This window comes from Miscanthus floridulus, chromosome 15 (genome assembly GCF_019320115.1).
Source record: "Miscanthus floridulus cultivar M001 chromosome 15, ASM1932011v1, whole genome shotgun sequence".
NCBI lineage: Eukaryota > Viridiplantae > Streptophyta > Magnoliopsida > Poales > Poaceae > Miscanthus > Miscanthus floridulus.
The window spans coordinates 28544209-28567931 of NC_089594.1; the positions used below are offsets into that span (position 1 = coordinate 28544209).

General features: G+C 43.5%; 1 pseudogene; it reads left to right on the top strand.

The window, feature by feature from the left end:
• The first annotated feature begins 1854 nt into the window (after nucleotides 1-1854).
• LOC136507273 (uncharacterized) overlaps nucleotides 1855-23723 on the top strand; it is a 58585-nt pseudogene continuing 36716 nt past the window's right edge.

The window sequence follows — 23723 nt, forward strand, 5'->3', positions numbered from 1 at the left end:
ATACTTAAGTATCTTTCCAATGCCTCTGGAATCACCCTCATATCTGATCTGGTTTGTGAGATATCGCTGTTTCAAGATAAAGTTTCTGCACAGTCTGGAATCTAGGAACAGTTTCGGTTGTATCGTGTTTTTGAGTAAACTAACGATAGAATCCGGGAATGTGGTCTGAATAAAAGTTGTAGATAATTTCTTAAGCTTTCCACCCATATAAAGTACTCCTCATTTGGATTTCTGTATGTTGATATATGACTGTTTTACAAAGCTTCTGATGTTGAGACTCGTCCAGAAAATTTTCAAAATGTATTCTAACATGGAAATCTCTAAATCTTGAATATTTGTTTTGGATGTCAGATGTCTGGAAGAGGAAGAGGCCGAGGTCATGGAGGTGTTCCCCCACATCCACCACCACCACCGGCATTGACTATTGAGCAACTCTTGGCAGTACAGACACAGCTCATGCAAGCGTTGGTGTAGAATCAGCAGAACCAACAGGTTGGTGAAGCGCCGTGTGATAAGCGTGGTGAATTTTTGAAGGGCCGTGCCCCGGTGTTCTCTCATGCCACTGATCCACTGGAAGTAGATGATTGACTTCGTGCAGTGGAGAAGCAACTTAACATAGCACAGTGCGATGATCAGCAGAAGGTGTTGTACGCTTCAAGACAGCTCTAGGGAGAAGCTCAAGACTAGTGGGAGTCATTAGAGTATGGATGTCCCGCTAATGCTCCTCCTGTCACCTGACAGGAGTTTAGAGAGAATTTCAGATCTTACCACATACCAGAGGGATTGATAGAGCTCAAGCAGGAGGAATTCAGAGCTCTAAAGCAGGGATCCATGTCCATAGTCGAGTACCGTGACAAGTTTGCTTAGTTGTCATGTTATGCTTCGAATGAGGTGGCTGATGATGCTGATAAGCAACACTGCTTTCTCAAGGGTCTGTATGATGGTCTGCAACTCTAGCTTATATCCAATACATACCCCAACTTTCAGACGCTGGTGAATCGCGCCATTGTTATTGACAATAAGTGCAAAGAGATGGAGGCCAAGAAGAGGAAACTTCAGGGGCAGGCATTTGGAAGTAATACTCGTTCACGCACCAATCCTCAGCAAGGCTTCCAGCAGAGGTTCTAGGGACCACCCAGTTAGTGGAATCATGGTCAGTACCCTCAGCACAACCTAAACCAGCAGCAGATTGGTAATCAATGTCCCTAGCAGCAGAGTGGTCAGTAGACACCACGACAGGGAACACCCAACAACACTCCCATGAGGACCAGTACACCTAGTACTCCCAACATATGCTATCACTGTGGAGAAGTTGGGTATTATGCTAACCATTGCCCTAGGAAGCAGAATCAGCAAACACCCTAGAGTCAGCATAGTAATCAGAAGGGAACGCCGCAGATGCCAGCACCCAACATAGGAAAGGTAAACCATGTGTCTACTGAGACAGCGCTGGTGGAACCAGAAGTCATGCTCGGTATGTTCAATGTCAACTCAACCCCTGTCACTGTTCTTTTCGATTCTAGAGCTTCGCATTCATTCATATCACAAGCATTTGTTAGAAACCATAGCATACCATTATGTGCCATGCAAAATCCCATATTAGTAAACTCACTGGTAGGAAGTATGCAAGCTTCATATCGTTGTCTTCCAACTAGTCTATTCTTAAGGGGGGTAGAGTTCAAAGTGAGCCCCATTGTGTTGAGAGCATCTGGTATTGATGTGATTCTGGGTGTGGACTAGATGAAGCAACAACAAGAAGTGATTCAGTGTAAAGACAAGGTAGTTGTTGTGATAGCACCGAATGGGGAAAGAATCAATGTTGATGTTGTAATACAAGCACAACGGACAGCCACAATGAACCAGCTTGATGATCGCATCAACAAGGAGGACCCAGTGGTGGATGAATTTCTAGATATGTTCCCCGATGATTTGTCAGGTACGCCACTTGACCGTGACATTGAGTTTATTATTGAATTATTACCTGGAACTGCACCTATAGCTAAGCGTCCATATAGAATGGGGGTTAATGAACTAGAGAAACTTAAGAAACAAATAAAGGAGTTACAGGAGAAAGGTTTCATTCATCCTAGTTCATCACCTTGGGGAGCACCGGTTATATTTGTTGACAAAAAGGATGGTACTCAGAGGATGTGTGTTGATTATCAGTCACTTACTGAGGTTACTATCAAGAACAAGTATCCGTTGTCTAGAATTGATGACTTGTTTGATCAGTTGAGAGGTGCTTGTGTTTTCTCTAAGATTGATCTTCATTCTGGCTATCATTAGTTGAAGATTTGTGCAATTGACATACCCAAGATAGCTTTTACTATGAGGTATGGTTTGTATGAGTACAACATTATGTCATTTGGTTTGACCAATACACCTGCCTACTTTATGTACTTGATGAATAAGGTGTTCATGGAGTTTCTGGATAAGTTTGTGGTGGTATTTATCGATGATATATTGGTATTCTCCAAAAACAAAAGAAGAACATGCTGAACATCTAAGGTTGGTTTTGTAGAAGCTCAGAGAACACAAGTTGTATGCTAAGCGAAGCCAGTGTGAATTCTGGTTGAAGGAAGTTTCTTTCCTAGGCCATGTTGTCTCTAATAGCGGAATCACAGTAGATCCAAGCAAGGTGAAAGATGTATTGAATTGAAAACCACCAACAGATGTGGGAGAGATTCAAAGTTTCTTGGGATTAGCTGGATACTATAGAAGGTTCATAGAAGGTTTCTCTAAACTTGCCAAGCCTATGACATCTTTGTTGGAGAAAAATGCCTAGTTTGTGTGGTCCAAGAAGTGCTAGGCTAACTTTGAAGAATTGAAGAAGAGATTAACTACAACTCTAGTGTTGGTTTTACTAGATTTGAACAAGAGCTTTTCGATCTATTGTGACGCATCTCGTTAAGGTCTCGGATGTGTTCTTATGCAAGAAGGCAGAGTGGTGGCCTATGCATCCCGACAGTTGAGAAAGCATGAGCTGAACTATCCTACTCATGACTTGGAGTTAGCAGCAGTGGTTCATGCTTTAAAGATATGGAGGCACTATCTTATTGGGCATAAGAGTGACATCTATTCTAATCACAAGAGTCTAAAGTACATTTTCACTCAGACGGATCTGAATATGAGACAACATCGATGGTTGGAGTTGATTAAAGATTATGATATGGAGGTACACTATCATCCTAGAAAGGCAAATGTTGTTGCTGATGCTCTTAGCAGGAAGAGTTATGCCAATGAGGTGCAAGTGACACCTATGTCAAGTGAGTTGTGTGCTGAATTTGAGCGACTAAATTTGGGCTTTGTCATTAATTCAGTGGAGTTGGTGTTGGAGCCTAAACTAGAGCAAGAAATACGTAAGGGACAGTTACAGGATGCAAAGTTGAAAGAGATAACGGAAAATATAGTGATTGCTAAGGCACCAGGTTTCCGTATGGATGACAATGGAACTCTATGGTTTGGGAAAGACTATGTGTGCCTGAGGATAAGGCTATACGAGAGGCAATTCTTCATGAGGCACATGAGTCTGTTTATTCTATTCATCCTAAGAGTACTAAGATGTATTTAGATCTAAAAGAGAAGTATTGGTGGTATGGACTGAAGAGAGATGTTGTTGAATATGTGGCTTTGTGTGATACATGTCAGAGAGTCAAAGTTGAACATCAAAGACCTGCAAGATTGCTACAAGCCAATGAAGATACCTGAGTGGAAGTGGGAAGAAGTTGGTATGGATTTCATTGTTGGGTTACCACGTACTCAGAGGGGCTATGATTCAATATGGGTGATAGTGGATCGGTTAACTAAGGTTGCTCACTTCTTACCTGGCCAAGACTACCTATACTGGACCCCAATTGGCTGCATTATATATGGAGAGGACAGTGTGTCTACATGGAGTTCCTAAGAAAATTGTGTCTGATTGAGGTACTCAATTTACATCTCATTTTTGGTAGCAAGTACATAGATCATTGGGAACAAAGTTGAATTTTAGCACAGCATATCATCCTCAGATAGATGGACAAACTGAGAGAATTAATCAGATATTGGAGGATATGATCAGAGCTTGTGCATTGCAGTACGGTACAAGTTGGACCAAGAGTTTGCCTTATGCAGAGTTCTCATATAACAACAGTTATCATAAGAGTCTCAAAATGGCACCTTTCGAAGCTTTGTATGTATGAAAGTGTAGAACCCTGTTGTTTTAGAATCAAACAAGAGAAACTCAAGTGTTCGGACTAGATGTTTTAAGAGATGCAGAAGTGCAAGTAAGGATGATCAGAGATAACTTGAGAGTGGCTCAATCTCGACAGAAGAGTTATGCTGACACTAGGAGAAGGGAATTAGTTTTCTAAATAGGTGATTATGTTTACTTGAAGGTGTCACCTATGAGAAGTGTGAGAAGGTTTAACATGAAAGGAAAGTTAGCACCAAGGTATATTGGGCCTTTCAAGATTTTAGAGAGACGTGAAGAAGTAGCTTATCAGTTGGAATTGCCTGAGAGTTTGTTAGGTGCGCACAATGTGTTCCATGTGTCTCAATTAAAGAAGTGTTTGCGTATACCCGAGGAGCAGATACCATTGGAGGAACTTATAGTTAAGGAAGATCTCACTGATGAGGAGTTACAAGGAGCCGAGTTATAAAGATGTGTAAGGTTCAGTGGAATCAGTATACAGAAGATGAGGCTACTTGGGAAAGAGAAGAGGATCTAAGAAAAACATACCCGCAATTATTTGAGTAAGCATCGTCTGAATCTCGGGGACAAAATTCATTTTAAGGAGGGTAGAATTGTAACACCCTCAAATTTGCATATTTTTGAAATAGGAGAAAATGAGTAAGTTTGCATTTTGTGGGAATTTGAGTTAGGGAAAATAATAAATTTTATTAAATTAAAATCAAATGTAGGTTCACAATCATGTGTGTGCATTCATGCTGCTGCATAATGATTTTTGAATGGTTTGATTTGAAATCAAATTTCTACTTGATTTGAATTTTGCCTTCAAAATTGGTTAAAAAATAGAAAAAGGATTTCTTTCTTCCTTCCTCGCTTTCGGTCTGGTTGGCCTACTTCTACGCCCGTGGCCCATTTCCTCTGTGCCGACCTACCTCCCACAGGCCATTCCTTTCCTTCCCACTCGGGCCGGAGCCTAGCTCAGTCTCTTTCCCCCACCGTTGATTTTCCTCCGCACGGCCTAGCAAGGCGGCTAGCCTAGCCCTGCACGCCCGCGCCACGCGTCTCCGCCCACTGACGCACTGGGGCCACTAGTCAGGTGCCTCTCCTTCCTCTCGCTCATGGCCAGCTTGGACACTGCACCGATGCCGCCGTGTCTAGCTCTATTAACGCCCCGCACCGTGCCTCTCAAGTAATCCCCGCCTCATAAATAGCCGGTCGATCCCGCTCCGCCTCCTTATCCCACCTCGCAGCAAGCTTTCCGCCTTGCCCTAGCGCCGCCACAAGCTTGGGAAAGTCATCGCTATTCATGTCACACCCAATTTTAAGGATAAAATTGAATGCACTAAACTCATGTGTGCCCAGGGATCAGTCACACACACACAAGTTGACAAATTATAAAAAGTATCATCACAGTGTATCTTACATCACGATTAATAACATAACTTAGTATTACACAACACAGCGGAAGATAAAAAGATAACTCTCTCGTGGAACTCCATCACAGAGACGATCAACTGGTTGACCACAAGCCTAATAGTCCTCAGGAAACTCCTCATACACATTATCATCTGTTACCCATCCAGGATTTTTATCCAAATATTGAAAGTAAACAAGCGTAAGTACTTCTCGTACTTAACAAGATAACATGGGGTTATGAAGCTCAAAAAGGATGACACAGGTTTACTGCAGTTAGCACTTTTAGTAAGTCAAGATTTTATTATCAAGTATTATCAAGTTATGCATAAGCCCAATTAAACCCGCATGACCAGATATCAGAATCAATTGCATCATATTATCATCATAGAACATCATAAATGAACAACATTGAGTAACCAATTATTCTGTGAGTTTTTTGGGCCACTCGTGACCAGTGAGCACGGCTGTTATAATAGTTTGTAACCCTCTGCAGAGGTTGTGCACATTCACCGCGAGTCGTGATTCCCATATGCCTGGGTTAATTACTCCCATATCACTGCCAAGGTGGGCGGGCAGGTCACACTATGAATCCATTTCATAGGTTTCCCTAACAAGTTAGGGCCACTAGGTTTCCTCGGCAGGCAGATGTAGGAACCCCCCTTTCCTATGGCACATATCCATCACGGCTATACACACAGGAACAAAGGCAGCCCTATACCCAATGTGGCAAGCCCCTTTTGTGCCATAAAGGTAACCTCTAACAAGCTAGAAATGGTCCTATTACTGAGCCAAAGTTAGAGCCATATGACCCTCACGGTTGCATTGTCAGTCCCAGCTTTTGCTGGCAGATAAGTCCTTATGGAGGGCCAAGAGCAACATGATCGAAAGTCATTTGCTCCTTCGCCCTATGGACCAGTTGTTATAAAGCATGTTTTACCTTTAGTTCCATAGAACCATTAACCATTGTATAGTCCATGTTCATTTAGAGCACTAGCAATCTACCTATATGCAATTAACCCATAGGAGTCAAGGAAACATGTCATCCAATAACTAGGATGTCCTTATGGCTATCAAATATTAGACACATACACATGAGTGAATGATTATAGTGAATAGGACATCAAGGTAGGCCCATGCTATACTTGCCTTGGTTAGCAAACTCCTGCTGATCCTGCTGGTCGTCAAAGTACTCCTGGTCACCAACGTTCTCCTCACCGTCTGAACACAACCAACACAACAATATACAATATTCTAGGAACATTCATGCAAAGCAATACAATACTACTAGTTAGAACAGTACACCAATAGTTTAGAAAACAAATTAAAATGTTTATGAAAAGAATCTACGTCTCGCTACGATCACGGCAACGCGAAGTTCACGAAAAACGGAGCTAAAACACGGAAGTTATGATTTAAACGGGATTTCCTATAGCAATTTATTTAACTAAATCTAATATCAAAATTTAAAAGTTGCAAACATGATTAACAGTGGTACTAACACGTAGATTATGAAATTACAAAACTAACGCAATTTGAACAGGGTCGATTCGGAGCTAAAACGATGATTCTATGAGCAAAACAGTGCAATGGCATTTCTGTAAATACCTGAAAACATAATTTGGAACTAAAATAGTGTATTTTACGTTTTCAAAAGGGGAAAGCGTACTCTGGAATTGTGCTTTGGACTGTGGGTTAGGACTTAGAAAAACTCAGGGTCTCTTTAGCAATTATGCCAGGGCGAAAGGGTATCGGCCATCGGTGGCCAGTTGGATCAAGAACGGACGGCTCAGATTAGATCTGGGGGAGGGAGAGAGAAAGAGTCGGCCAGAACAGTGGCTCCAGGCGGCGGTGCACCATGGCCGACAGGCATGGAGCTCATCAGAGTGTTCGGTTCGGGGGCTACGATCCACAGGTTCGATGAACCGAGAGCACCGGGAGAGAGGAGGGGAAGCAGGCGAACTCGGCCAGGCCTGAGAACTGGGGCCGAAGGAGAGGGCTGAGGCGGCGATCGCCATGGCCGGCGATGCAGAGGTCGGTGGCGCACCCGAAAACAGCCACACAAGACACCATTTGCCAAAAGAATCGGTCAGGGAAGGAGAGGAGGGCACGGCGAATCTCACCACGGCGATATTCGGAGGCTACCGCGGCTCAGGGACGGCGGACCACGCGGAGGGCGGACGGTGGATCCTGGCGCGGCAGTTTCGGCTTCCTCGTGCATAGGCGAGTGCGGAATTGGAGCAGGGACAAACAGTAGGGAGGGTGGCGGGGGTCACGGCTCGCTTTTGTAGAGGCTGAGCGCGGGAGGGGGGGGCGCTCCCACGACGCGCGACGTGGGCGCGGAGCGGTGGCAGTTGCGCTTGGACCGGCACTACGGTTGCTGGAGGAGAGGGATGGGGCTGACGTGCGGGCCCGTGCTATCAACGGCAGAGAGAAGGAGGGCGCGACAACGGTTGCCAGCGGTGCTGGGCCGGCGCGCTTGCTGGGCCACGCAGGCCGTTGCGGTGCGCAAGGGAGAAAGGCAGCGCGGCTGGGCATGCGGTTCTGCCCGAGCTGGGCCAAGGAAGCAGCGGCAGTTGCTGGACTGGCGGGGCAAAAGGTGGGCCAGCAGGCTGAATTGAGGAAGGGAGGAAAAAAAGAAAGAAATTCCTTTTCTTTTTCCAAACTCATTTTCAAGTTGAATTTGAATTCAATTCAAATCTTAGTTAAAACTAATCATTATAAAAACAAATGTGCAGCAGCATGTATGCATCAACTTGTATCTTTTCCTTATATTTACTTTGAATTTCATAAAAATATTATTTCCTAAATTTGAATGCACATATAATTGCATAGATAAATCAAATTTACTTATTTTAAAAGAATGAAAAATTTTGGATGTTACAATTCTACCCCCCTTAAGATGAATCTCGTCCTCGAGATTTGGATGATTGCTTACTCAAAGAGTTGGGGATAAGACTTTCGCAACTCCTCTTCTCTTTCCCATGTAGCCTCATCCTCTATATACCGATTCCACTGTACCTTGCACATTTTTATAACTCAGCTCCTTGTAACTCTTTCTGCCATTTGTAAGATCTTTATCGGATACTCTTCATATGTGAGATCTTCCTTAACATCAAGTTCTTCTAAAGGAATATGCTCTTCTGGTACTCGCAAACATTTTTTTAATTGAGAAACATGAAACACATCATGCACACCTGACAAACTCTCAGGCAGTTCCAACTAATAGGCTACTTCTCCACGTCTCTCTAGGATCTTGAAAGGTCCAATATACCTCGGTGCCAACTTTCCTTTCATATTGAATCTTTTCACACTTCTCATTGGTGACACCTTTAGGTACACATAATCTCCAACTTCAAAAGTCAACTCTCTTCTACGAGTATTAGCATAACTCTTCTGTCGGGACTGAGACACTCTCAAGTTGTCTCTAATCATTCTCATTTGTTCTTCTGCATCTCTAAGGACATCGGGTCCAAACACTTGAGTTTCACCAGTCTGATTCCAAAACAAAGGTGTTCTACATTTACGCCCATACAGCGCCTCAAAAGGTGCCATCTTGAGACTCTTCTGGTAACTATTGTTGTACGAGAACTCAGCATATGGTAAACTCTTGTTCCAACTAGTGTCATACTGCAGTGCACAAGCTCTCAACATATCTTCCAAAATCTGGTTGATCCTTTTAGTCTGTCCATCAGTTTGTGGGTGGTAAGCAGAACTAAAATTCAACTTTGTCTCCAAAGATCTATGTACTTTCTGCCAGAATTGCGATGTAAACTGAGTGCCTCTATCCGACACAATTTTCTTAGGAACACCATGTAAGCACACTATTCTTTCCATGTACAACTCTGCTAGCCTTGCACCTGTATAGGTAGTCTTGACTGGTAAAAAGTGAGCAACCTTGGTGAGTCGATCCACTATTACCCATATTGAATCATAACCTCTTTGAGTGCGGGGCAAACCTACGATAAAATCCATACCAACTTCTTCCCATTTCCATTCAGGAATCTTCATTGGTTGTAGCAACCCTATAGGTCTTTGATTCTTAGCTTTCACTCTTTGACAAGTGTCACACAAAGCCACATACTCTACCACATCTCTCTTCAAACCATACCACCAATACTTCTCCTTGAGATCCAAATACATCTTGGTACTTCTAGGATGTATGAAAAAGGCATATTCATGTGCCTCTTGCAGAATTGCATCATGGGTAGCCTTCACTTTAGGTACACATATCCTTTTCCCGAACCAAAGAGTACCATTCTCATCCATCCTGAATCCTGGTGCCTTTTCAAGCACTACATTCTCCGCTATGTCTTTTAGTTTTTCATCCTCCAATTGACCTTTGCGTATCTCTTGCTCCAATGTAGGCTCTATCACCAATTCCATTGCATTAGTGACAAAACTCAAGTTGAGATGCTCCATTTCAACACACAACTCTGCTGGCATCAATGTCATCCCAAGTCTATTGGCATAACTTTTCCTGCTAAGTGCATCAGCTACAACATTTGCTTTTCCTGGATGATAATGCACACCCAAATCATAGTCTTTGATCAATTCTAACCAATGACGTTGTCTCATATTCAAATCTGATTGGGTAAAGATATACTTCAAACTCTTGTGATCTATATAGATATCACTCTTATGCCCAATTAGATAATGTCTCCAGATTTTTAAAGCGTGAACCAAAGCTGCCAATTCCAAGTCATGAGTAGGGTAATTCAACTCATACTTCCTCAATTGTCTAGATGCATATGCCACTACTCTTCCTTCTTGCATAAGCACACATCCAAGGCCCACACATGATGCATCACAATATATAGAGAAGTTCTTGCTTAAATCTGGCAAAATCAACACTGGAGCTATAGTTAATCTTTTCTTTAGCTCATCAAAGTTTGCCTGGCATTTATCAGACCATACATATTTAGCATTCTTTTCCAACAGTGTTGTCATAGGCTTAGCAAGCTTAGAAAAACCTTCAATGAACCTCCTGTAATATCCAGCCAATCCCAAAAAGCTACGAATCTCACTTACATTGATTGGTGGCTTCCAATTCAACACATCTTGTACTTTGCCTGGATCCACTGCTATTCCACCATTGGAGACAACATGACCCAGAAAAGAGACCTCCTTCAACCAAAACTCACACTTGCTCCGCTTAGCGTACAACTTATGTTCTCTAAGCTTTTGCAAGACTAACCTTATATGTTCAGCATGTTCTTCTTCGGTCTTGGAGAATATCAGTATGTCATCAATGAATACCACCACAAATTTATCAAGAAACTCCATGAACACCTTATTCATCAGATACATAAAGTATGCAGGTGCATTGGTCAATCCAAAAGACATAACGGTATACTCATACAAGCCATACCGTGTAGTGAATGCTGTTTTGGGTATGTCTGAGTTTCGAATCTTTAGTTGATGGTAACCTGAGCAGAGATCAATCTTGGAGAACACATAGGCTCCTCTCAACTAATCAAACAAATCATCAATCCTAGGCAAAGGGTATTTATTCTTGATTGTAACCTCATTAAGTGAATGGTAATCCACACACATCCATTGACTACCATCCTTCTTATCCACAAAGATCATAGGTGACCCCCATGGGGAAGAACTGGGCGTATGAAACCTTTTTCTTGCAACTCTTTTAGTTGTTTCTTAAGCTCTTCTAATTCATTAACCCCAATTCTATATGGACGTTTAGCTATAGGTGCAGTTCTAGGTAATAATTCAATAATGAATTCAATGTCTCGGTCAGGTGGCATACCTGGCAAGTCATCGGGGAAGACATCCGGGAACTCCTCCACAACACGATCTTGTTCATTGGCATCACCATCCAACTGATTCACAGTGGCGGTTGACTGAGCTTGCACTACCACTTCTACACAGATTCTATCTCCATTGGGTGATGTCACAACAATAGATTTCTCCTGACACTGAATCACTGCCCGGTGTTATTTCATCCAATCCATTCCTAGAATAAGATCAATTCCCGTTGTTCTCAACACAATAGGTTTCACTTTGAAGTCTACCCCCTTAAGGAAATGCTAGTTGAGGGACTCCAATAAGAAGTGGGCATACTACCTCCCGGTGAATTTACTAGTATGGGGTTTTTCATGGCACATAAAGGTATGCTATGCATTCTAACAAAAGCTTGGAAAATAAAAGAATGCGAAGCACCAGAATCAAAAAGTACTATAGCAGAGATAGAGTTGACATTGAACGTACCCAACATGACCTCAGGCGTCTCCTAAGCTGCATTAGATGACACATAGTTCACCTTCGCAGTGTGAGGTGGTCGGGCATTGAACTTCTGATTGCCATTCTAGTTCTGAGGAGCTTGCTGGTTCTGCTTCTTTGGACACTGATGAGCATAGTGACCTACTTCTCCACAATGGTAGCATGCATTGGGGTTATTGGGTGCACCACTCTTCATAGGAGCATTGTTGGGCATTCCCTAGCGTGTTGCCGGATTGCCAGTCTATTGCGGGGGACGCTGATTACCAAACTATTGCTGGTACTGAGGGCATTGTTGGAACTGATTACACTGAGGATACTGACCACGGTTTCCCTGGTTAGATTGTCCTTGATTCCTCTACTGTAAACCCTACTGGGGATAGGCACGTGGGCGTGTGTTACTTCCAGAAGCATGCCCTTGAAGCCTCCTCTTCTTGGTTTCCATCTCTTTGCGCTTATCATTAATCACAATAGCGCGGTTCACTAACGACTAAAAGTTAGGGTAGGTGTTGGACATCAGTTGGAGCTGTAGGCCATCATAAAGTCCCTTGAGGAAATGGCGTTGCTTCTCCTTATCCCCAGCTACATCATTTGGAGCATAGCATGACCGTTGAGCAAACTTGTCACGATACTCAGCCACAGTCATGGATCCTTGCTTAAGGGATCTGAATTCCTCTTGCTTCAATTCCACCAGTCCATCAGGGATATGATATGACCAGAAGTTGTCCTTGAATTCCTGCCAGGTGATAGCAGGAGCATTGTTGGGGCGTCCATACTAGAAAGAATCCCACCAATCATGAGCTGCTCTCTGGAGTTGACCAGAAGCATACAACACCTTCTCAAGATCATTGCATTGTGCTATGTTAAGTTGCTTCTCCACAACACGCAACCAATCATCTGCCTCCAAAGGGTTTGTGGCATGGGTGAACATCGAAGGGTGACCCTTCATAAACTCTCTACACTTATCTCTGACCTGAACAGGCGGTGGTCCTCTTGCAGGTTCGTTATCCAAGCGTTGCATCATGGCTTGCATTAACTGCGCTTGCATTCCCATCAATTGTTCCATAGTCACTGGTGGCGGTGGTGGTGGATTTATGAGAGCATCATGTCCACGACCACGGCCTCTGCCTCTTCCTCCTCTTGTGGCCATCTACTTTCCAACAAATGCACAAAATTTTAGAGATTTCTAATTTATAGAGAGCTTATAAAGATAAGAAACAATGCTGAAAATTTTCTGGAGAAGATTCAAATATAGCAGTTCAGTAAATCTGTTATAACTCAAGTTTCAGAGACCCAACAGAGGTGTACCAAGAACGGTTGGAAAGCTTAGGAGATCAGCTACAACTTTTATTTAGATCACTTTTACAGATTCTGACATACACATGGTCAAAAACATAGCTAAACTGAATCTGTTCTGGGTTCCAGTCTGCGCAGAAACATCAACTTGTGATAGCTAGATCTCACAAACCTGAACAGATATTGATGTGATTCTAGAGACATTTGAAAGATACAGAAGTCTAGGTATCTCCACAAAAATTTCAGAATTTTTGGCAGCCCAGATTTCAAGATACAAGATAACGAACACAGGCTGCTCTAGAAAACAGCACAGCAGAGATAAGATAAAGCAAACTCATCTACATTAAGAACATCATCTAAACTTAAGGTTCAAACCTAAGGAAGTTGTGGACATGCCCACAAACCTCCAGCAATCAAATAAATTCCAAATCATCCAAGTTCACAATTAAAACATCTAATCATTAAAGTTCACAAGACCAAACAAGACTAGACATGACTCACGAACTAACAACGTTGTAATCTTTAAACAAGGAATCTAACACCTATGGGGCGGTGTCAATCATGGTGAACGACCGACGCTTCTTCTTGTAGATCGGTGGCAGCCCAAGTTGAGCACGTAGTTCATCAACTTGCTTCTGGAGGCGCCTCTCGGCCCTCTATGATGCATGCAGCTCTCCCTTGACTTCTTCATCCACCCCCTGCATGGCATGGACATGTTGCACTGTTGCTTCTAGAGTTGGGTCACTTTTGGTGGTGCCAGGACCTGCCAGTTACCCTCATGATCATTGCGAGGAAGATACCTAAAATGATCCCCCTTCATGGCCTCAAAACGATGACCATGGTAGTAGATGTAGGCGTCCTGCGCTGCATCTTCCATGCCATCCAATGCATGGGCACGTCTGGCAGTGGCACGGTGGACAGTCTCCACCTCATGTCCATTCTTTATGTCATTCCAAGCAGTGACAACCAGCTCTACCTTCCAAAAGGTTGTCTCCAAAGGATGCTGGTACTCTGCACAATGATAGCTGATGGAGGCGTGCAGATCAGGGTAGTAGTCATCCAGCACATGAGTAAGGAGGGTGTGGTAGTAGGCCGTCTCTGAGGCTGACTTGAAGTAGTACTTGCACTTCCAGCCTATCTCCTCATCCACCACAGGGACAGCTGGGGATGGCACAGGTGTAGGTGAAGTAGCTAATGACTCCTCGGGTGTAGCTACAGCGGGATAGACAGGTGCAACAGCTAGAGTAGGAGCAGGTGCAGGTGTCGGGGTAGCCATCTCCTCATCATCAGAGATGATCACAATCTCCTTCTCCGCCTGTGGAGCACGGGGGGTGAACAAGGCACGGTAGCCTATAGTGCTGAGGCAGGTGGTCTTTGGGTTATGAGACATCTATAGATTTAAAGTGAGATAGAATTAGAATCAACAATTTTATATAATAGATTAAGGTATGAAAAGCATAAATGTTTTAATAAAATAACAAGAATGAGACAGTAAGCATGAAACCAGAGGAGCAAAGATGCTAAAACGACCATTTCTAACTAGGCTTCCATCCTACAGTCAACACGGCTCCAATACCAATTTGTCACACCCAATTTTAAGGATAAAATTGAATGCACTAAACTCATGTGTGCCCAGGGATCAGTCACACACACAAGTTGACAAATTATAAAAAGTATCATCATAGTGTATCTTACATCACGATTAATAACATAACTTAGTATTACACAACACAGCGGAAGATAAAAAGATAACTCTCTCATAGAACTCCATCACAGGGACAGTCAATTGGTTTACCACAAGCCTAATAGTCCTCTGGAAACTCGTCATACATGTTGTCATCTGTTACCCATCCAGGATTTTTATCCAAATATTGAAAGTAAACAAGCGTAAGTACTTCCCATACTTAACAAGATAACATGGGGGTTATGAAGCTAAAAAAGGATGACACAGGTTTACTGCAGTTAGCACTTTTAGTAAGTCAAGATTTTATTATCAAGTATTATCAAGTTATGCATAAGCCCAATTAAACCCACGTGATCAGATATCAGAATCAATTGCATCATATTATCATCATAGAACATCATAAATGAACAACATTGAGTAACCAATTATTCTGTGAGTTTTTCGGGCCGCTCATGACCGTGAGCACGGCTGTTATAACAGTTTGTAACCCTCTACAGAGGTTGTGCACATTCACCGCGACTCATGATTCCCATATGCCCAGGTTAATTACTTCCATATCACTGCCAAGGTGAGCGGGTAGGTCACACTATGAAGCCATTTCATAGGTTTCTCTAACAAGTTAGGGCCGCTAGATTTCCTCGGCAGCCATATGTAGGAACCCCCCTTTCCTATGGCACATATCCATCCCGGCTATACGCATAGGAACAGAGGCAGCCCTATACCCAACGTGGCAAGCCCCTTTTGCGCCATAAAGGTAACCTCTAACAAGCTAGAAAAGGTCCTATTACTGAGCCAAAGTTAGAGCCATATGACCCTCACGGTTGCACTATCAATCCCAACTTTTGCCGACAGATAAGTCCTTATGGAGGGCCGAGAGCAACATGATCGAAAGTCATTTGCTCCTTCACCTTATGGACCAGTTGTTATAAAGCATGTTTTACCTTTAGTTCCATAGAACCATTAACCATTGTATAGACCATGTTTAGTTAGAGCACTAGCAATCTACCCATATGCAATTAACCCATAGGAGTCAAGGAAACATGTCATCCAATAACTAGGATGTCCTTATGGCTATCAAATTTAGACACATACACATGAGTGAATGATTAAAGTGAATAGGACATCAAGGTAGGCCCATGCTATACTTGCCTTGGTTAGCAAACTCTTGCTGATCCTACTGGTCGTCAAAGTACTCCTGGTCACCAACGTTCTCCTCACTGTCTGAACACGACCAACATAGCAACATACAATATTCAAGGAACATTCATGCAAAGCAAACAATACTACAGTTAGAACAGTATACCAACAGTTTAGAAAACAAATTAAAATGTTTATGAAAAGAATCTATGTCTTGCTACGATCACGGCAACGCGAAGTTCACGAAAAACGAAGCTAAAACGCGAAAGTTATGATTTAAACGGGATTTCCTATAGCAATTTATTTAACTAAATCTAATCTCAAAATTTAAAAGTTGCAAACATGATTAACAGTGGTACTAACACGTAGATTATGAAATTACAAAACTAACGCAATTTGAACGGGTCGATTCGGAGCTAAAACGATGATTCTATGAGCAAAACAGTGCAATGGCATTTCTGTAAATACCGAAAACGTAATTTGAACTAAAACAGTGTATTTTCTATTTTCAAAAGGGGAAAGTGTACTATGGAATTGTGCTTTGGACCGTGGGTTAGGACTTAGAAAAACTCAGGGTCTCTTTAGCAATTATGCCAGGGCGAAAGGGTATCGGCCATCGGTGGCCGTTGGATCAAGAACGGACGGCTCGGATTAGATCTGGGGGAGGGAGAGAGAAAGAGTCGGCCAGAATAGTGGCTCCGGTGGCGGTGCTCCATGGCCGGCGGCATGGAGCTCGCTGGAGTGTTCGGTTCAGGGGCTACGGTCCACGGTTCGATGAACTGAGAGCACCGGGAGAGAGAGGGGAAGCAGGCGAACTCGGCCAGGCCGAGAACGGGGCCAAAGGAGAGGGCTGAGGCGGCGGTCGCCATGGCCGGCGATGCGGAGGTCGTCGGCGCACCCAAAAATGGCCATACAAGACACCATTTGCCAAAAGAATTGGTCGGGGAAGGAGAGGAGGGCACGACGAATCTCACCACGGCGATATTCGGAGGCGAACGCGGCTCGGGGACGACGGACCACGCGAAGGGCAGATGGCGGATCCCGGCACAGCAGTTTCAGCATCCTCGTGCACAGGCGAGCGCGGAATTGGAGCGGGGACGAACAGCAGGGAGGGCGGCGGGGGTCACGGCTCGCTTTTGTAGAGGCCGGGCGCGGGGGGGTGCTCCCACGACACGTGACGTAGGCGCGGAGCGGCGGCAGTTGCGCTTGGACCGGCGCTGCCGTTGCCGGAGGAGAGGGATGGCGCTGACGTGCGGGCCCGTGCTGTCAGCGGCAGAGAGAAGGAGGGCGCGACAACGGTTGCCAGCGGTGCTGGGCCGGCGCGCTTGCTGGGCCACGTAGGCCATTGCGGTGCGCAAGGGAGAAAGGCAGCGCGGCTGGGCGTGTGGTTCTGCCCGAGCTGGGCCAAGGAAGCGGCGGTAGTTGCTGGGCCGGCGGTGAAAAAGGGTGGCCAGCAGGCCGAATTGAGGAAGGGAGGAAAAAAAAGAAAGAAATTCCTTTTCTTTTTCCAAACTCATTTTCAAGTTGAATTTGAATTCAATTCAAATTTTAGTTAAAACTAATCATTACAAAAACAAATGTGCAGCAGCATGTATGCATCAACTTGTATCTTTTCCTTATATTTACTTTTAATTTCATAAAAATATTATTTCCTAAATTTGAATACACATATAATTGCATAGATAAATCAAATTTACTTATTTTAAAAGAATGAAAATTTTTGGATGTTACAGTTCATCGAGCGCCACGCAGCCTACATCGTTTCACTCTCACTTCTTTCGGTTCGGGTGAGTTCCCCACCCCCTCCTCTCTCTCCTAGACTTTTTCTTTCGTCGAACCGAGCACCGTAGACCGAAAACCAAAAGCTCCGACGAGCTCTTCCATGATGCCGCCGCCGTTAACCCGCCGCCGGTCCTGTTCCGGCCAGCAACGTTTTTTTCCACCCGCCAGATCCAATCTCAGCCCTCCAATTCTAATCCGGCGGCCCAGGATGAAGGATACCCCTTCGTTTTGGAATTTTGCATAAGAGCCCTTACAATTACTTCAGTCTTAACCCACCGTCCCTAGCGTCTTTTTAGATTATGTTTTCTTTTTTCTGAATGCGTACTTTGGTTCGGTTAGATTGAAAATACGTTTTCAGCTATTTACAGTTTTACCACTAGATTTGTTTTAGCCATAAAATCTCTAATTTGATCCGTTCAAGTTGCGTTAGGTTCGTAATTTCATAATCTACATGTTCATACTACTGTTAAGTAGGTTTTCAACTTTTAAAATTTGAGGTTAGATTTAATCTATTATTTTACTATAGGAAATCTTGTTTAATTCATAACTTTTTTATTTTAGCTCCGATTTTTGTGATCTCCACGTCTGTGTGTTCGTAGCAAGACGTAGATTCATTTTCCAAACTTTTCATCTTAATTTTATGCTGATGGTGTACTGTTCTAATCTATACCTTTGTTTGCTATGCATGATTGCTCATGGATGCTTGTATGTTGCTGTGATTATCGAGTATAGACGGTGAGCAATTCATGAAAGATCAAGGGTACTACTTTGACGAGCAGGATTAGCAGGAGTTCTTTGCTTAAGGCAAGTATAGCATGGGATCATCCTTATTTTCTATTCACTTTAATTCATTAAATTCATGTGCATGTGTCACCTTGATAGGGATTCCCTAGAATTGAACTTTTACCTTATCACCTATAGGTTATGCATTGGGTAGCTTTGCTAGTGCTCAATTAAACCATGATCTTATAACTTGACTAATGGTATATGCAATAAACATTAAAATATGACTTTTTAGCAAATTGGAAATAGGGGGTTGGAGTATTTAGCTACTTTCTAAATGCTTCATATTCCTCTCCCTAAGGACTTATCTATAAGTGATCATCCGGGACTTACAGTACAGCTGTGAGGGCTACATGACTCTGGCTTTAGCTCAGTATGAAGACCTTTTCTAGCTTGCTAGTGGTTACCTTTATTGACGTAAGAATGGCTTACCGAATCAGGTATAGGACAACCTCTACTCTTATGTGTATAGACGCGATGGATTTATGCCATTCGACAGGGGTTCATATATCTGTTTGCCGAGTGAATCTAATTGACCTAACTTGTTAGACGAATCTTTGAAAGGTTTCATAGTGACCCCTACCTGCTCATCTTGTAAGTGTTTTGGGAGTAATTAACTCGGGCATATGGGTATCACGACACGCAGTGAAAGTGTACAACCTCTGTAGAGTGTAAAACTGGTATATCAACCGTGCTCATGGTCGTGATCGGCCTTGGAAAATTTACGGAATAGATGAACACTAAGAATTATTTGTTTATGCTATTCATTATTCATGTTTACATTGATCATGTGTTTTACATTGGGAAATTGAAACAACTTGTTGCTACTCTTAAGCTAAAATTGTGACAACTAAAAGCTGAATGCTGTAAACCTGTGTAAAGCCTTTTGAGCCTCATGAACCCCATGTTACACTTGTTGAGCACGACATGTACTTACGCTTGTTTATTTTCATTATTTGGATAAAAATCCCGGATGGGTAACAGATGGCTATGAGTATGATGATTTTCCTGATGACTTCTAGACTTATGGTCAACCAGTCGACGTCCCTGTGAAATAGAGCTTCCATGAGAGATCTTTTTGTTGTACTTCCGCTATATCTATATGAAGACTTTGTCTTAATATTCGTGATGTAATAAACACTTGTGATGATATTTATAATTTATCAGCTTATGGGTGTGACTGATCTCTAGGCGCATATAAGATTTTGCATCCTATTTTATCCTTAGAATTGGGTGTGACACGGCGTGGGCTCGGTGATGCGGTCGACGGACTCCTGCGACCGTACAACGTTGATTCATGGGCGAAAGAGAGCAAACGAGCGATAAAGGAGGGCAAGGATGGCTTCACAAGCCCGACGCGAAGCTCGGCAGCGGACTTATGCCAACGGAGAAGGTGCAGCCAAAGGCTTCGACGGTTGCGGGTCGAGCTCCGACTCATCAGTGAGATCCAAACGGGGAACGACGAGCACAGCTAGGGCTCGGAGGCGGCGTGAGATGGGAAAAACGAGGGCGGTGAGGTCTCCAGGCTCTTTATAGAGGTACTAGGCACACAGATTCGATCGAATCGTGGTGTTTGGGGCTCGGGCACGGGACTTGCCTTGAGCAGAGTCCGGCTCGGTCCGACCTAAGGAAGAAGGGGGCGCTGACGCACGGGCCGGACCTGGCAGAGAGATAGTGAGGGTAGGAAGGTAGAGTGCGCGGGCCTCCTCAGCTGGGCCGCGGGGTGGGAATGGGCCTGCGAAGGAAGGAGGGAGAGGGATGCGATGGATTGGGCCAACATGCCGAAAGCTGAGAGAAGGAGGGAGGGAAAAAGAATTTTCTTTTTCTTTTCTGAATTCTGAATTTTCCATAGCTATTTTCAAAAGGATTTAAATTTAGTTTGAGTTTCAGTTTAAAACCAAGCAATACAGAAACACTAATGCTCCAGCATGAATGCAACAATATGTATCTAGCCTTATGATGCATTTTACTTTAGTAAAAATTATTATTTCCCTATATTTATATACACACATAAAAGCATAATTAAATCAATTTCATCTACTTTAAAAGAATGAAATTTTCAAGGGTGTTACAGTTGATCTTTGGCAGACAGCTTTGTTTGATCATGGCAGAAGTCTGTGCCAAATTTCACGCTGATTGGATTTGATTTGGACAAGTTTTGGTTGTTCCCTATTTTCCACGGGCGGATAGCTTTGTTTGATTTGGACAGGAAAACTGGCCAAGCCAGTTCCTAAAACCGGCCAAGCTGTTTTCCCAGGACAATTTCACAGGGAGCCACAGGAAAACCTGGCCAGACCGGTTTTGCTGCTGAAGGTTGCGTCCTCGCTGTGTTTTCTGTTTCCCCTCTGCGTGTTCTGCTGTTCTTGCTTTTGTGCAGTTTCTCCGCTGTCTGTGACATCTGATTACCTGTTGGCATGTGTGATTTTCATTTTGGCTCCCATTCACCCCTCTCCTGCTCGGTCTTTCACTTTAAATAAAAAAACTCCAAGAACCTAGATGATAGAACCAATATATATATAGACCATAAACCTCAAAGACCCGTTAGAAAAGGCTGCTAAAAATTTACCTGGGTGGATGGTCGGGTGCTTGCATTTTTCATATCACCAGATCATTCGCCTAAGTCTGATCGCAAAAAAAAAAAAAGGATCATTCGCCTAAGTACTAGCCGCTGATCCTTCCTGATGTCATTCGTGCGGTGTTACTGTTGCTGACCACTGGACCGTCCGATGAGCATTGCTGCTTGGTGATCAAGCCTCTGGTCGTTACCGGATCGTCCGCTGTTATGTTCCTATTCGTAGTCGAATCTCCCCGGTTGCAAATATTCTCTAAGAATCTTCAGCTTCGGTTTACTGTCTGTCCAGTCACCATCATCCGGTGGTTCTCTTTACATCCGTTGGACTGTCTAGTGAATAGTTTTGTGCATCACAAGATGAATCACCCCACTAGCAGAGAACGGACCTTTGATCCAAGGGCCAAACTAGGCTCTAGTCCTGAAAAATATTGCGCCCGGGACTAGAGAGACCTTTAGTTCCGGTTGGTGGCTCCAACCAGGACTAAAGGTCCCTGCCCAACGGCTCCTGCGCCATGCCGTTGTGGTAGGGAACCTTTAGTCCTGGTTGGAGCCACCAACCGGGACTAAAGGTCGACATTTACTCCCGGTTGGTGGCTCCAACCGAGAGTAAAGCTCTTGTCCCGGCTAGTGGCGTGGCCCGGGACTAGAAAGTGACCTTTAGTCCCGGTTGGATCCAACCGGGACTAAAGGTCTCCCTATAAATTCTGCTGGCCGTCTTCTTCCTCCCCGAGCCCGCCCGAGAGCTTCAGTTCAAATTTAAGCAGTGTTCTTGCTCTTTTTCCGTCCATTCTTCAATTCCTCCATCGATTTCTTCGATTCATCCGTCGTTTCTTCTGTTCTAAAGGTTACCAACTTCATACTCTCATGTTTCACCATTGTCTTATCTCATTTTGTTCACTATATATATATATATATATGGTTTTTTATTGTGGTTTTTTTCATTTGTAAGCAATTTGAGCTCAAAATCACTTCAAGCTTGCATATTTACATGAAGGAAGGTTAAAGTTGCTATTAAAAACTAGTATTCACCATTCATTTGTAGCATGCATAGCACACTTCATTGTTTAGAGATATAGAGAATTTTAGAGTTTTTTTTTAATTTTATTTGTTTATAAAATGAGAAATTTATAGTGTATTAAAAATGAGTATAGAGAGTAGATGGCAACTGCTTTCGGGTCCTCGGCCTCTCATGGGTTTCCAAAGCGACTTAGGCCGGGCCTCCCACTCATTGCATACGGCAAGTGTTGTGATGAGACGAAGATTGTGATGGAGTACCGAGTGAAGAAGGAGGGTCCCAACAAGGGTCATATTTTCTACAAGTGTCCGGATCGCAATGTGAGTTATTTTATCGTATTTAATGACTATGGTTAGTTTATACCTATTTTCATGATGGTTGTGATTAAAGATCTAATTTTTTGTTTTAATTTCAGTGGGATGGCACTGGATGTTCAGGCTTCTACTGGGAGGAAGAGTATGTTGAACTCGTGCAAAAATATCTTGCACAACAGGCAGATATGACGGCTAATGAGGCAGTGATCCAGCCGAAGAAGCCCAAAGATGTTGAATAAACGAAGGATCTGTCTATTTTAGTTGGGATTGGTCGCGACATCCTTGTGCTGCTGAAGTGCATTTTAACTTTAGTGTTTTTAGTTGTAGTTGGGATTGTCTACATTGTAGCGAGGCTTTCTTAAATTTATAGCTTTTGTGGTGGTATGCATATTGTATAATTAACTAATTATGTTCTAGGTTTTAATACGGTATTTATGTCATGTAATACAGATGAGTCGGTATTGGATGTACAATGCTGATCGTTGGTCCCAAGAGTTCATGGACGGCGTGCATTCTTTGTTACGTGCGACCGAAGCAAACAAACGCGATGGTTTCATGTGCTGCCCATGTGTCGTATGTAAGAATACGATGGAATATGCTAACTTAAAGACTCTTCATTCACACTTGTTCAAGTCGGGCTTCATGCCAAACTATATTTGTTGGACGAAGCACGGAGAAACCGGAGTTGTAATGGAAGAAGGTGAAGAAGAACAATGGGGCGATGATGACATTTTTGCTGAATATGGTGCCTTCAATGATACTGCAATGGGGGAAGCTGAAGAAGAGGTGGGGGCAAAAGAGAAGCCCGCTGAAGAAGAGGTGGGGGCAGAGGAGAAGCCCGCTGAAGAAGAGGTAGGGGCAGAGGAGGAGCCCGCTGACGATCTTGGTCAGGCCATTCATGACGCACAAAGAGAATGCGAAAGTGAAAAGGAGAAGATCAAGTTCGACCGCATGCTAGAGGATCGCAAGAAATTGCTATACCCAACTTGTGATGCGGGGCAGAAAAAGTTAGGTACCACATTGGAATTGCTGCAATAGAAGGCAAAGAATGGTGTATCTGACAAGGGATTCGCGGAGTTACTAAAAATCCAAAAGAAGATGCTTCCGAAGGATAACGATTTGCCCAGCACTACGTACGAAGCAAAATAGGTAGTCTGCCCTTTAGAATTAGAAATATAGAAGATACATGCATGTCCTAATGACTGCATCCTCTACCGTGGCACGGAGTACGAGAAGTTGGATGCATGCCCTATATGTCACACGTCGCGGTATAAGATCAGGTGAGATGACCCTGGTGATGTTGAGGGCGAACGTCCCAA